The following is a 15462-nucleotide window of genomic DNA, read 5'->3' as shown; positions in this document are numbered from 1 at the left end:
AGTGGAGTGTGTGGAGGAGTGGAGTGAGATGTGATAACTTGGGAAGATTGAAAAGCAGGTGGGCGCTCTGGATAAGTTACAGGGGTTTTATTGCACAAGCGGGAAGCCCAGCGAGTTGCAGTAGTCCAGATGGGAGATGACAAGTGCCTGGATTAGGACCTGCGCCGCTTCCTGTGTGAAGTAGGGTTGTACTCTCATGATGTTGCAGGGCATGAACCTGCAGGAGCGGGTCACTACTTTGATGTTTGCAGATAACGACAGGGTGTTGTCCAAGGTCACACCAAGGCTCTTTGTATTCTCGGAGGGCGACAACTCTGGAGTTGTCAATCGTGATGGAGAGGTCTTGGACTGGGCAGGCCTTCCCCGGGAGGAAGAGCAGCTCCGGCTTGTTGAGGTTGAGCTTGAGGTGGTGGGCCCGACATCCAAGGGGAGATATCTGACAGGCATGCAGAGTTTCACGTCACAACATGGGTATCAGAAGGGGGGAAGGAGAAAAGTAGTTGAGCGTCATCTGCATAGCAATGATAGGAGTGTGAGGATATGACAGAGCTGAGTGACTTGGTGTATAGAGAGGAGAGGAGAGGGCCATCCTCATAGCAGTGATAGGAAAGACCATGAGGGTCTAGAACCGAGCCCTGTGGGACACAAGTAATGAGAGTATGTGGTGAAAATAATAGATCCTCTCCATGTCACCTGGTAGGAGGAGGCCTCCGAAGTAGGAGGAGGCCTCCCAAGTAGGTGGAGGCCTCCCAAGTAGGAGGAGGCCTCCCAAGTAGGATGCAATCAAAGAAGGTGCAATGCCTGACACACCCAGCCCTGAGAGCCCTGTGATGGTTTACAGGGTAGAAGACAGTGGACAGATCGAGTTTTGGCAGTGTGAAGTGCCTCTGTGACACAATCTCAGTTGAGTGATCCGTCTTGACTGGTTAGGCTCAAGAAGATTGTTCTGAGAGAGATGAGAGATGAGAGAGCTGATCAAGTTTTTTAGAAAAGAAAAGAGGTCTATAGTTTTTGACGGCAGATGAGTCGAGTGTCAATATCTTGAGGAGGGCAGCGACTTGGGACATTTGGAAGTCAGAGGGTTTGTAGCCTGTGGTCAGGAATGAGTTGTAGGGAAGTGAGGAATGGGAGAAGGGAGGAGGGGAAAGGGAGGAGGGGAAAGGGAGGAGGGGGAAAGGGAGGAGGGGAAAGGGAGGAGGGGAAAGGGAGGAGGGGAAAGGGAGGAGGGGGAAAGGGAGGAGGGGGAAAGGGAGGAGGGGAAAGGGAGGAGGGGAAAGGGAGGAGGGGGAAGGGAGGAGGGGGAAAGGGAGGAGGGGAAAGGGAGGAGGGGAAAGGGAGGAGGGGGAGGAGGGGAAAGGGAGGAGGGGAAAGGGAGGAGGGGGAAAGGGAGGAGGGAGGAGGGGGAAAGGGAGGGAGGGGAAAGGGAGGAGGGGAAAGGGAGGAGGGGAAAGGGAGGAGGGAGGAGGGGAAAGGGAGGAGGGGAAAGGGAGGAGGGGAAAGGGAGGAGGGAGGAGGGGAAAGGGAGGAGGGGAAAGGGAGGAGGGGAAAGGGAGGAGGGGAAAGGGAGGAGGGAGGAGGGGAAAGGGAGGAGGGGAAAGGGAGGAGGGGAAAGGGAGGAGGGAAAGGGAGGAGGGGAAAGGGAGGAGGGGAAAGGGAGGAGGGGAAAGGGAGGAGGGGAAAGGGAGGAGGGGAAAGGGAGGAGGGAGGAGGGGAAAGGGAGGAGGGAGGAGGGGAAAGGGAGGAGGGGAAAGGGAGGAGGGGAAAGGGCTGAGTGGGCAGGTTGTTAGACCGACAGTCTGCATATTAAAACACTTCTGTTTTTTTCCGATCACGAGCCACTGATTACCTTTATTAACTTTATTCCTTAAAAACATTTTTTTTTATATTCATCATTCCTGGAGATATAAAATGGAAAACACATTCTAAAATGTGAATATTGTCGTAAAAAAATCATCATTAAAAAAGAGGAGTTTTATGTAAAAAATGGCAAAGATTGTAGCTCTAGAGATATTGACGAGACAACCATCGGAAACTGTTATTTTGAATGGACGTGCAGGAAAGAATTAAATTGATTTTCACATGCGTGCGAACACACACACACACACACACACACACACACACACACACACACACACACACACACACACACACACAATGACAGCCGAGGCAGGCCTCCTAATATATGGGATTCTATCCACAGCAACATAAACCAATATACCCAGAGAAAACCAAACCCTCCATCCTGCAACTCTGTAAATATATAATTTAAAAAGCAAGATGACTAGCTCAAGTGAATGAATGCTCCATTATGAAGCAGGCAGGCAGACATTGCTTAGAGAGCAATGAAATACATGATAGTGTTTTTTTTTTTTAAGATAATGACTCCGAGAGAGATAGAGCAAATCTCCTTTTCATAAAGACACATCCGATTCTGGATCCACTTCAACAAAGCGCCTACTAGGTCCTCCACAAAGAGGGAGAAAAGCTGAATTAAGGCAGTTTGTAAGAGATCCTATTTAATCTGCCATTCGGATCCCCTTCACCTCCTGTCATAGACGATTTCCACGTGTGAAAAGAAGAAGGGAAACAGTCATTAAAAGTGTTTTTTTAATTGCGTCAATTTAAATGAGTCATTTGACCGTTAGGAGAAAACTCTCAGTAAAAGACAATCCACCAACATGGCAATTCAATCTCATTTCCTTCATGTTTGTCATTGCAGAGATTGTAGACAGCCATACACTTAATTTCTCTCTCCATGTAGAATAGACCCTGAATGTTGCACTGTAACTACAGAGCATTCAGAAAGTATCCGTAACCCTTGACCTCTTCCACATGTTGTTGTGTTACAACCTGAATTCAAAATGGATTAATAACAAAGCGAACACACGTTTTTAGAATTTTTTTGCACATTTATTGAAAATGAAATACAGAAATATTAAATTTGTATAAGTATTCACACCCCTGAGTCAATACTTTGTAGAAGCACCTTTGGCGATGACTACAGCTGTAAGTACTTCTGGGTGAGTCTCTAAGAGTTTAGCACACCTGGATTGTACAATATTTGCCAGTTATTATTATTCAAAACCGACTCGTGCACAACTATGGGGCAAAACTGATGGGGCTGGCTAAGATTGTTAACAACATTTTAATTATATTTAGTCTCCAAATGTTTTTTTTGAAAACATCAATACATTTGCACAATGAGCACTCGTTGTCTCTCAAATACATCATTTCAGTTGTTGGTTAGATAGCTAGGGAATTTTAGCCATATTAGCGTATAAACATGACATCAGTCAGAACAGCTCAAAGCAACACATGGTCAAGAACAAGATGAAACTAGCTGAAATGAGCCACTTATGATTCCTCACATGGCAGCTTCCTGTCATTGTTGCTAGCTATTCATGGATTGTACAATATTTGCACGTTATTATTTAAAACATTCTTCAAGCTCTGTGAAGTTGGTTGTTGATCATTTCTAGACAGCCATTTTCAAGCTCTGTGAAGTTGGTTTTTTGATCATTTCTAGACAGCCATTTTCAAGCTCTGTGAAGTTGGTTTTTTGATCATTTCTAGACAGCCATTTTCAAGCTCTGTGAAGTTGGTTGTTGATTATTTCTAGACAGCCATTTTCAAGTCTTGACGTAGATTTATCAAGAAGATTTCAGTCAAAACAGTCACTTGGCTGAAAACATATTCTGGGCCTGAATGACTAACATTCAACGTCAACTTTGATAAGCAACTACAGTGTTTATTTGGTTTGTTGAAAACCTGACGAGTGGTACGCAGTGGTACGCAGTGATGCGTTGGATTTGACATAAACATAACGCTTCATATTCAAGACAAACAGGAGCAGCATGTTTTGGAATATTTTCAAATCTGTAGCGGCTTCTTTGTGTGGAGTAACTACAATGTTGAAGATCCATCCTCAATTTTCTCATACCAAAACTAGGGGGCAGTATTTTCGTTTTTGGAAAAATAACGTTCCCAAAGTAAACGGGATATTTTGTCAGGACAAGATGCTAGAATATGCAGCTTAGGATAGAAAACACTCTGAAGTTTCCAAAACTGTAAAAATATTGTCTGTGAGTATAACAGAACTGATATTGCAGGCAAAAGCCTGAGAAAAATCCAATCTGGAAGTGCCTTATGTTGTTGATCCATCCTAACTTTTCTCATATCAAAACCATTAAACTCTGTAACTGTTTTAAAATCACCATTGGCCTCATGGTGAAATGCCTCCCTGGAAACTGAGTTAGGAAAGAAACCTGAATACGTTTTAGTCACTCACACCATCCAAAGTGTAATTAATAACTTGACCAATGCTCAAAGGGCTATTCAATGTCTACTTTTTTTGTATTGCCCATCTACCAATAGGTGCCCTTCTTCGCGAGACATTGAAAAACCTCCCTGGTCTTTGTGGTTAAATCTGCGTTTGAAATTCACTGCTCAACTGAGTGACCTCACAGATAATGGGGGACAGAGATGAGGTAGTCATTCAAAAAACATGTTAAACACTAATTAGCCTAGTGGTTAGAGCGTTGGACTAGTAACCGAAAGGTTGCAAGTTCAAATTCCCGAGCTGACAAGGTACACATCTGTTGTTCTGCCCCTGAACAGGCAGTTAACCCACTGTTCCTAGGCTGTCATTGAAAATAAGAATTTGTTCTTAACTGACTTGCATAGTAAAATAAAGGTAAAAAAAAAATGCATACAGAGTGAGCCCATGCAATGTATTATGCCATTTGTGAACCAATAAGAGCCCTGTCTAAGCCAGGGGAGGGGGGTTCTACTAAGCTAAACAGAATTGTTTTGAGAAGGTCATACCAAGCATCAGTTTTCTATTTGATTTAGAATTGTAAGACCCCTTGAAGTATATAAAGAGACAAAACAGTCACTTGATGAAAACATGTTCTGGGCCTGACTGCTTTTAGCCCAAACAAACACATTGAATAACATTTTCACTACATGGAACAGCAGACAGTTCCAAAATAAATTCAAAAGGAAGTTTGTTCTGGTTTCATCATCTTGGTTTCATCAGACTAGAGAAAGTTGTTTCTCATGGTCTGAGAGTCTTTAGGTGCCTTATGACAAACTCCAAGCGGGCTGTCATGTGCCTTTTACTGAGGACTGGCTTCTGTCTGGTCACTCTAGCATAAAGGTCTGATTGGTGGAGTATTGCAGAGATGGTTGTCCTTCTGGAAGGTTCTCCCAACTCCACAAAGGAACTCTAGAGCTCTGTCACAATGACCATCGGGTTCTTAGTCACCTCCATTACTTTCTACCAAGGTTGCTCAGTTTGGCCAGGTGGACAGCTCTAGGTAGAGGCTCAGTGGTTCCAAAATTCTTCCATTTAAGAATGATGGAAGCCACTTCTCTGGGACCTTCAGCCAAATCCATTTAAACTCAGTTTTCACAATACCTGACGTTTAATCAGAGTAAACATTCCCTGTTTTAGGTCAGTTAGGATCACCACTTTAATTTAAGAATGTGAAATGTCAGAATAGTAGAGAGAATGATTTATTTCAGATTTGATTGCTTTCATCACATTCCCAGTGGGTCAGAAGTTGACATACACTTAATTAATATTTGGTAGCATTGCCTTCAAATTGTTTAACTTGAGTCAAATGTTTTGGGTAGCCTTCCACAAGCTTCTCACAATAAGTTGGGTGCATTTTGGCCCATTCCTCCCGACAGAGCTGGTGTAACTGAGTCAGGTTTGTAGGCCTTGCTCACACACGCTTTTTCAGTTTTGCCTAATGTTCAATAGGATTGAGGTCAGGGCTTAGTGAGGGCCGCTTCAATATTTTGACTTTGTTGTCCTTAAGCCATTTTGCCACAACTTTGGAAGTATGCTTGGGGTCATTGTCCATTTGGAAGACCCATTTACAACCAAGCTTTAACTTCCTGATTGATGTCTTGACATGTTGCTTCAATATATCCACGTAATTTTCACTCCTCATAATGCCATCTATTTTGTGAAGTGCACCAGTCCCTCCTGCAGCAAAGCACCCACACAACATGATGCTGCCACCCCCATGCTTCACGGTTGGGATGGTGTTCTTCGGCTTGCAAGCTTCCCTATTTTTCTTTTTCCTCCAAATACACGATGGTCATTACAGTTCTATTTTTGTTTTCCCCTCTCTTTACCTTTACCCCCTGTATATAGCCTCGTTATTGTTCATTTATTGTGTTACTTTTTATTGAAAAATTACTTTAGTTTATATTGTAAATATTTTCTTAACTCTCTTTTTTGAACTGCATTGTTGGTTAAGTGTCAATAAGCATTTCACGGTAATGTCTGCACCTGTCGGCACATGAAACATAAAATTTGACTTGATTTGATGCGCAACGCCAAGCATCGGCTGGAGTGGTGTAAAGCTCTGGACCTGGAAATGGGTTCTCTGGAATGATGAATCACACTTCACCATCTGTCAGTCCGACGGATGAATCTGGGTTTGCCTGGAGACGCTAACTGCCGCAAATGCATAGTGCCAACTGTAAAGTTTGGTGGAGGAGGAATAATGGTCTGGGGCTGTTTTTCACGGTTCAGGTTAAGCCCCTTAGTTCCAGTGAAGGGAAATCTTAACGCTACAGCCTACAATGATATTCTGTAAACTCTGTGCTTCCAACAGTTTGGGGAAGGTCCTTTCCTGTTTCAGCATGACAATGCCCCCGTGCACAAAGCGAGGTCCATACAGAAATGGTTTGTTGAGATTGGTGTGGAAGAACTTGACTGGCCTGTACAGACCCCTGACCTCAACCCTATTGAACACCTTTGGGATGAATTGGAACACCGACTGTGAGCCAGGCCTAATCGTCCAACATCAGTACCCGACCTCACTAATGCTCTTGTAGCTGAATGGAAGCAAGTCCCCGCAGCAATGTTCCAACATCTAGTGGAAAGCCTTCCCAGAAGACTTGAGGCTGTTATAGCAGCAATGTTCCAACATCTAGTGGAAAGCCTTCCCAGAAGAGTGGAGGCTGTTATAGCAGCAATGTTCCAACATCTAGTGGAAAGTCTTCCCAGAAGACTGGAGGCTGTTATAGCAGCAATGTTCCAACATCTAGTGGAAAGCCTTCCCAGAAGTGTGGAGGCTGTTATAGCAGCAATGTTCCAACATCTAGTGGAAAGCCTTCCCAGAAGAGTGGAGGCTGTTATAGCAGCAATGTTCCTACATCTAGTGGAAAGCCTTCCCAGAAGAGTGGAGGCTGTTATAGCAGCAATGTTCCAACATCTAGTGGAAAGCCTTCCCAGAAGAGTGGAGGCTGTTATAGCAGCAATGTTCCAACATCTAGTGGAAAGCCTTCCCAGAAGAGTGGAGGCTGTTATAGCAGCAATGTTCCAACATCTAGTGGAAAGCCTTCCCAGAAGGGTGGAGGCTGTTATAGCAGCAATGTTCCAACATCTAGTGGAAAGCCTTCCCAGAAGAGTGGAGGCTGTTATAGCAGCAATGTTCCAACATCTAGTGGAAAGCCTTCCCAGAAGTGTGGAGGCTGTTATAGCAGCAATGTTCCAACATCTAGTGGAAAGCCTTCCCAGAAGAGTGGAGGCTGTTATAGCAGCAATGTTCCAACATCTAGTGTAAAGCCTTCCCAGAAGAGTGGAGGCTGTTATAGCAGCAATGTTCCAACATCTAGTGGAAAGACTTCCCAGAAGGGTGGAGGCTGTTATAGCAGCAATGTTCCAACATCTAGTGGAAAGCCTTCCCAGAAGAGTGGAGGCTGTTATAGCAGCAATGTTCCTACATCTAGTGGAAAGCCTTCCCAGAAGAGTGGAGGCTGTTATAGCAGCAATGTTCCAACTTCTAGTGGAAAGCCTTCCCAGAAGAGTGGAGGCTGTTATAGCAGCAATGTTCCAACTTCTAGTGGAAAGCCTTCCCAGAAGAGTGGAGGCTGTTATAGCAGCAATGTTCCTACATCTAGTGGAAAGCCTTCCCAGAAGAGTGGAGGCTGTAATAGCAGCAAATGTGGGGACCAACTCCATATTAATAGCCATGATTTTGAACGCGATGGTCAACGAGCAGGTGTCCACATACTTTGGTCATGTATTGTACCTTACCTGCAAAAACAGGTTGGATGGAAAACCGGGTTACTGTTAGACGTTTTTATGTGTGTGTGTGTGTGTGTGTGTGTGTGTGTGTGTGTGTGTGTGTGTGTGTGTGTGTGTGTGTGTGTGTGTGTGTGTGTGTGTGTGTGTGTGTGTGTGTGTGTGTGTGTGTGTATGTATGTATGTATGTATGTATGTATTGTGGCAAACCTCTTCAAGGTTAGGAGCGTTTGTCACAAACTAAGTGGTAAACTGTCACCAAATCACCCAAGAATGAGAGTTCTTTCGAACAGGACAGTACCTGTGTGTTTGTTTCTCCGTCCTGGTCCACCCAGGCCGTAGGCGAGGTCAAGGATAGCAGGGTTCGGTACACGAATCGGGTTCTCGGTAGGTCCAGGTCCAAACGCCAACAGGTAAGTCCAAAACAGTCCAGCTCATACACGGTAAATCCAGCCAATCTCTATTGTCTCTTTCTCTATTGTTCATAGATCCTTCCAGCACTCTCTTTTTCTCTTCCTGGTTTTTCTTGACCCTTTATCTGTGGGTTGGCTCCACCTTCTGAGGGTTCCCCTTGCTTCTGGGACTTGTAGTTTTGGTGGTCGGACATTTTGTGATCTGTAGTTCTGACAAGGGTGGCCATTTTAGTGATCGGGCAGAGCCCGTTTATTAGTTCTGCTCTCACATATCTGCCATTTACCACTCGACCCCCTTCTTTGCCACAGTATGTATGTATGTATGTATGTATGTATGTATGTATGTATGTATGTATGTATGTGTGTGTGTGTGTGTGTGTGTGTGTGTGTGTGTGTGTGCGTGTGTGACAGGGCAGGCCCTGCAAAGGTCAAATTGGGGGTGCTTGTATTTTTCCTATTTTTCAGGAAGATCGTTTATTATTGACGTGAAAATTGGACGTCTATCGATGTCAAGGGGAAAAGGACTCAACGCTCTCTTGAGGCAACAGGGAGTGCCATCCAGTAGGGTTTTGTCTCTTGAGGCAACAGGGAGTGCCATCCAGTAGGGTTTTGTCTCTCGAGGCAACAGGGAGTGCCATCCAGTAGGGTTTTGTCTCTCGAGGCAACAGGGAGTGCCATCCAGTAGGGTTTTGTCTCTTAAGGTAACAGGGAGTGCCATCCAGTAGGGTTTTGTCTCTCGAGGCAACAGGGAGTGCCATCCAGTAGGGTTTTGTCTCTCGAGGCAACAGGGAGTGCCATCCAGTAGGGTTTTGTCTCTCGAGGCAACAGGGAGTGCCATCCAGTAGGGTTTTGTCTCTCGAGGCAACAGGGAGTGCCATCCAGTAGGGTTTTGTCTCTCGAGGCAACAGGGAGTGCCATCCAGTAGGGTTTTGTCTCTCGAGGCAACAGGGAGTGCCATCCAGTAGGGTTTTGTCTCTCGAGGCAACAGGGAGTGCCATCCAGTAGGGTTTTGTCTCTCGAGGCAACAGGGAGTGCCATCCAGTAGGGTTTTGTCTCTCGAGGCAACAGGGAGTGTCATCCAGTAGGGTTTTGCTAGGGTGTCGTGAACATGGCTGGTGGATGGGTCAGAATATTTTCAATCGCAGTGTTATTGTTTTGTTTGAACTCTATCCAAAACCTTAACCAGTACCCCAACCATTCAGTATGAGTGCCTAAACGTAACCCTTAACTTTGAAATGTGACGTTTAGAGTAATGGGACAACACAGAGCAGCATGTTATTAAAGAACAGTTGTTAGAGCATGGCTTGCCAAGATAGTGTGTTTGATTCCCAGGACCATCCATATGTAAAACATATTTAGGCATGACGTTTTTGGGGGAATAAAAGTCTTCATATTTTATATTCTTCTCTCCACATTGTATAAATGAAGTAAAATGCAATTGACACAATAATTGTGATTATAATCGATTGTTTTGTGATTCCAGGTTAGATTTTTTTAATGCTAACATTTGGTCCACAGCGTTTCTGTCATTTCCATTGCATTGCAACACTTTAAGTTGAGATGTAGTGTGGACCCTCCTTCCCTCAAGCTTCTTGGAGATACCACGTTTTTTATTCTTTGATCAACTTCTGACTTAGTTGGAGTTGAAAATAAACTTATATCGTTTTGACATTGACACAGAAGAACAAGAGCTTTTTGTCATAAACTACAAAACCTAAAGTAGCGTAGGGAAATAAAAAATGCATAAAAAAATACATCGCTGGAATAAAACAAAAATAAGGAACAAAATAACAAGTCAAAATATTCAACACTTAGAATGTCAGAAATCCACTTAGGATTCTACTTCCCTTTTCAGAAAACACATAATAGAAAGCAATCTCCTGTCTTCAGTGCCAATGATATTTGGCACAAAGGATGACATTCTCTCACAACAGATAAGCAAAAGGGCGTGATTACAGAGTCCGAAGTGTGAAGTACATCTGACACGTAGCGCTGTGTGTGTGTGTGTGTGTGTGTGTGTGTGTGTGTGTGTGTGTGTGTGTGTGTGTGTGTGTGTGTGTGTGTGTGTGTGTGTGTGTGTGTGTGTGTGTGTGTGTGCGTGTGCGTGGTGCATCTGAGCAGGTGATCATTATAATACCATCCTTCAGTCTATTTCCTCATTAAAAGGTTAACTAATAGCAAATAGAAAAACCGAACAGGCTGAAAACAAAGTTATCACAACGAGTCGTGCAGGATCACATAGAACAACACTACTCAAGGACTGGCTACAATTAGGGACACAGATGTTCTGTCACACACACACAGACATTCTGTCAAACACACAGACATTCTGTCACACACACCTCCTCAGACTAGGGCGGTTGCGTCGACCATGTTACCGCAACACCGGCGGTCACCAGTCATGAAGGCAGTCAAAACAGGTGACTGTTTTATCACGGTAATTAGGCTTCTCCAAGCTCTGATGCTGCTGCTGATGGTCATTAGTAACCTACCAAACTTGCTAACTGCCTGGTACTCACCACTCTATTGTCCCTCTAATCACTCTGACATCAATGCAAATGTAATTGAAAATCTAATCAAACACTTCATGAGTGCCCATGAGCTCATTTTGCACAACATCTCTATAGGCTATGAAATTGCGCAATAAAACAGAGTGATGGCCTCTACTAAAAAGAGGAGGATCCCATCAGCTTTCTATAGGCTAGGGCAACTATATTTATTTCTCAACTTTCCTAATATTAAGCACATTGCTGACATTTACTTCAGGAGTATAGCCTACCGAGCTGACATGAAAATGAACCACAGGGAAAAGTGTCCTCGATTCGCTATTTAAGTGCATAGACGACATGTATTTTTTCCCCTCTCCCTGTTTTTGAGACAGACAGGTGCATGATAATGGTCCATTCTAAATCCAAACTAATTTCAAGCATATATTATTTAGCATATGTAAAAATATATGCAAAAACAAACAAATGGCCACATATGCAAAAACAAACAAAGCAGAGCTCATGACTTTCAAGCAACTTTTTTCTAATCTCATCATGCAGCCTTACAATGTATAAAACATTAAATCATATATCCCTACATGTAACTAAAGTTACATTAATAACTCTAAAACATTAAATCATAACTAAAGTTACATTAATAACTCTAAATTAAACATGTAGGAGTACCTAATTCTTTGTTAACCTCACAAATACAGAATAACCAAATGTGCGCACTCCCTCAAATCGTTTGGAGAAAATATCCAGTCGATTTGATTCAGCTTTGTTCAATTGTATTCTTCACACTATGAAATAATAATAGTGAAGAATAGCAGTGAAGACATCAAAACTATGAAATAATACATATGAAATCATGTCGTAACCAAAAAAGTGTAAAATAATATATATATATATATATATATATATATATATATATATATATAATTAGGCACCCTTTGCACACTCTTGGCCTTCTCTCAACCAGCTTCACCTGGAATTCTGAGCACTTGTTGGCTGCTTTTCTTTCACTCTGTAGTACAACTCATTCCAATTGAATTGTATTTGATTTTCAATAAATTTTGCAAACGTTTTCTAAAAAAAACATGTTTTTCACTTTGTCATCATGTGGTAAAGACGAGAGATTTTTCTTTGTTATTAATCCATTTTGAATTCAGGTTGTAACACAACAACATGTGGAAGAGGTCAATGGTTACGAATACTTTCTAAATGCTCACAGTATATGCAACATTCAGGGTCTATTCTACTGTATGGGTCGGGAGCCGGGATCCAAAGCTGAGAGGTTTCGAGTTCTAAGAATACAACTATAATCACATACCATTTATTCATAATTTCGGTCGTTGGAGGACGAATTGGGTCACAGGAGGGTGGTCAATTTCTCGTTTGGGTCTTGAGTGGGAATAAGTTTGAGAGCCTCAAACACAAGAGTAAGTCAATAACAAGCCAATGGAAATCCACAAGGTGTTTGGAGAGATGTGTTGTCTCTGCTCAAAACGTGCCAGATCCAGTTAGCATGCAGACTTATACAGAGTGAAGGTTAGAGAGAGAGATAGAGAGAGAGAGAGAGAGAGAGAGAGAGAGAGAGAGAGAGAGAGAGAGAGAGAGAGAGAGAGAGAGAGAGAGGGAGAGAGAGAGAGAGCAAGGGAGGGAGGGAAGGAGAGAGAGAGAGTGAGAGAGAGAGCTCTCCTTTCTTCACTCCCCCTCGCTCTCTCTCTCTCTCTCCCTTTCACTCTCTCTCTCCTTTCTTCCCTCTCTCGCTCTCTCTCTTTCTCTCATTTCTCTCTCTCTCCTTTCATCCCCCTCTCTCTCTCTCTTTCTCTCTCGCTCTCATGTCTGTCTCTCTCCTATATTCCCTCTCTCTCGCTCTCTCTCTCCTTTCTTCCCTCCCCCCTCTCTCTCTCTCTCTCTCTCTCGCTCTCTCATGTCTCTTTCTCTCTTTTTCACATCTCTCCCTCTACTGTTAACACCCCATGGATTAATTATGAAATGATTTTTTTTTATGATTTAAAGAAATTATCCAAAAAAGGTTGCAAACATTTCAGGCTGCTCAGCTGATTGGTTGACATACAAGTCAGGCTCCATCCTGCAATGTCTTTCTAAAATCTTCGATCTTCGAAGTTAATAAACAGATCCCCAACCATTTTGAATACCTCCGTACAATCTCCACTATGCAATCTGGTTTCCGAGCTGGTCACGGGTGCATCTCAGCCATGCTCAAGGTCCTAAACAATGTTAGAACCGCCATCGATAAAAGACAGTACTCTGCAGCTGTCTTCATTGACCTGGCCAAGGCTTTCGATGTCAATCACCGTATTCTCATCGGTAGACTCAAAAACCTTGGCTTCTCAAATGACTGCCTTCTCAGACAGAGTTCAGTGTGTCAAATCGGAGTGCCTGTTGTCCGGCAGTCTCTATGGAGTGCCACAGGGTTTAATTCTCGGGCCGACTCTTTTCTCTGTATATATCAATGATGTCGCTCTTGCTGTGTGTGATTCTCTGATCCACCTCTACGCAGACGACACCATTCTGTATACCTCTGGCCCTTCTTTGGGCACTGTGTTAACTAACCTCCAAACGAGCTTCAACACCATACAAGTCTCCTTCCTTGGCCTCCAACTGCTTCTAAATGCTAGTAAAACTAAACGTATGCTCTTCAACCGATTTCTGTCCGCACCCTCCCGCCCGACGAGCATCACTACTCTGGACGTTTCTGACCTAGAATATGTGGACAACTACAAATACCTAGGTGTCTGGTTAGACTGTTAACACACCTTCCAGACTCACATCAAGCATCACCAATCCAAAATTACATCTAAAATTGGCTTCCTATTTCGCAACAAAGCCTCCTTCACTTTGAGAGGTATTGTAGTGTGTAAGTGCAATATGGTAATGAAGTCTACATTTGCAATCTCACAAGAGACTCATTCATCCAACATGTTTACTGGCCCTCACTACATATTTGTCACCAAACCCTGCCTTATCTCAGCTCACTAGTCACCATAGCAACACCCACCCATAGTACGCGGTCCAGCATGTAGATTGCACTGGTCATCCCCAAAGCCAACACTTCCTTTGGCCACCTTTCCTTCCAGTTCTCTGCTGCCAATGACTGGAATGAATTGCAAAAATCTCTGAAGGTGGAGTCTTATATCTCCTTCTCTAACTTTAAGCATCAGCTGTCAGAGCAGCCTACCGATCACAGTACCTGTACGTAGCCCATCTGTAAATAGCCCACCCGACTACCTCATCCCCATATTATTACTTACCCTCTTGCTCTTTTCACCCAGTATCTCTACTTGCACATCATCATCTGCACATCTATCACTCCAGTATTAATGCTAAATTGTCATTATTTTAGCCTCTAGGGCCAATTTATTGCCTACCTCCCTACTTCTACATTTGCACACACTCTACATAGATTTAAAAAAAAAATAATTATATTGTGTTATTCACTGTACGTTTGTTTATGTGTAACTCTGTGTTGTTGTTTTTGTCACATTGCTCTGCTTTATCTTGGCCAGGTCGCAGTTGTAAATGAGAACTTGTTGAACTCAATAAAAAAAATACAAATAAAACATGGAAAACTGCCCCTCTTGCCGCCCACTCTACCTCCTCGCCCTGACCACCTTACCAACATCACACCCCTCCTGAACCATTCATCCAGGGCAGAGCTCTCAGAAACTTGGTTAATTGGTTCCACCCCCCCTCCCTCCTCGCCGCCCTGACCTCCCCCCTCCCTCCCTTCTCGCCTCCCTGACCTCCCTACCCACACCTCACCCCTTCCTGAATGTTTCTTCGACAGCAGAGCTCTCAGAACCTTGGTTAATTGGCTCCATCCCCCTTCCCCCCTCCCTCTCTCCCCCTTCCCTCCTTCCCTCCCCATCCCTCCCTCCTCGCCGCCCTGACCTCCCTACCAACACCTCGGCCCCTTCCTGAATGATTCTTCGGCAGCAGAGCTCTCAGAATCTTGTTTAAACGTCATACATAATTTAAATATCAGACATATTTTTCACACCATAGCACACAAAACTACACTATTACACACCACACAAACATTACTACACCATACACACCACAGTACACACTACTACACTATTACACACCACACAAACATTACTACACCATACACACCACAGTACACACTACTACACTATTACACACCACACAAACATTACTACACCATACACACCACAGTACACACTACTACACTATTACACACCACACAAACACGACTACACTATACACACCAAATAACACACTACTACATTACACACACAACACAAACACTACCACACTATACACACCAGACAAACACTACCACACTCCTACACACCACTCAAACACTACTACACTATAAACACCATATAACACACTCCTAAACACCAAACACACACTCCTAAACACCAAACACACACTCCTACACACCATACAAACACTACTACACTATAAACATCAAATAACACAATACTACACTATACACACCACACAAACACTACTACAC

The 15462-nt window shown here is 43.5% G+C and overlaps 1 protein-coding gene across 1 annotated transcript in view; it reads right to left on the bottom strand.

Annotated features, from left to right (window-relative positions):
- LOC135527690 (nociceptin receptor-like) overlaps positions 1 to 15462 on the bottom strand; it is a 67708-nt gene that overhangs the window by 40405 nt on the left and 11841 nt on the right. The gene's annotated exons all lie outside the window — the stretch shown is intronic.

This window comes from Oncorhynchus masou, chromosome 33 (genome assembly GCF_036934945.1).
Source record: "Oncorhynchus masou masou isolate Uvic2021 chromosome 33, UVic_Omas_1.1, whole genome shotgun sequence".
NCBI lineage: Eukaryota > Metazoa > Chordata > Actinopteri > Salmoniformes > Salmonidae > Oncorhynchus > Oncorhynchus masou.
The sequence above is the reverse complement of the archived record's forward strand: the minus strand, read 5'-3'. Positions and strand labels throughout refer to the sequence as shown.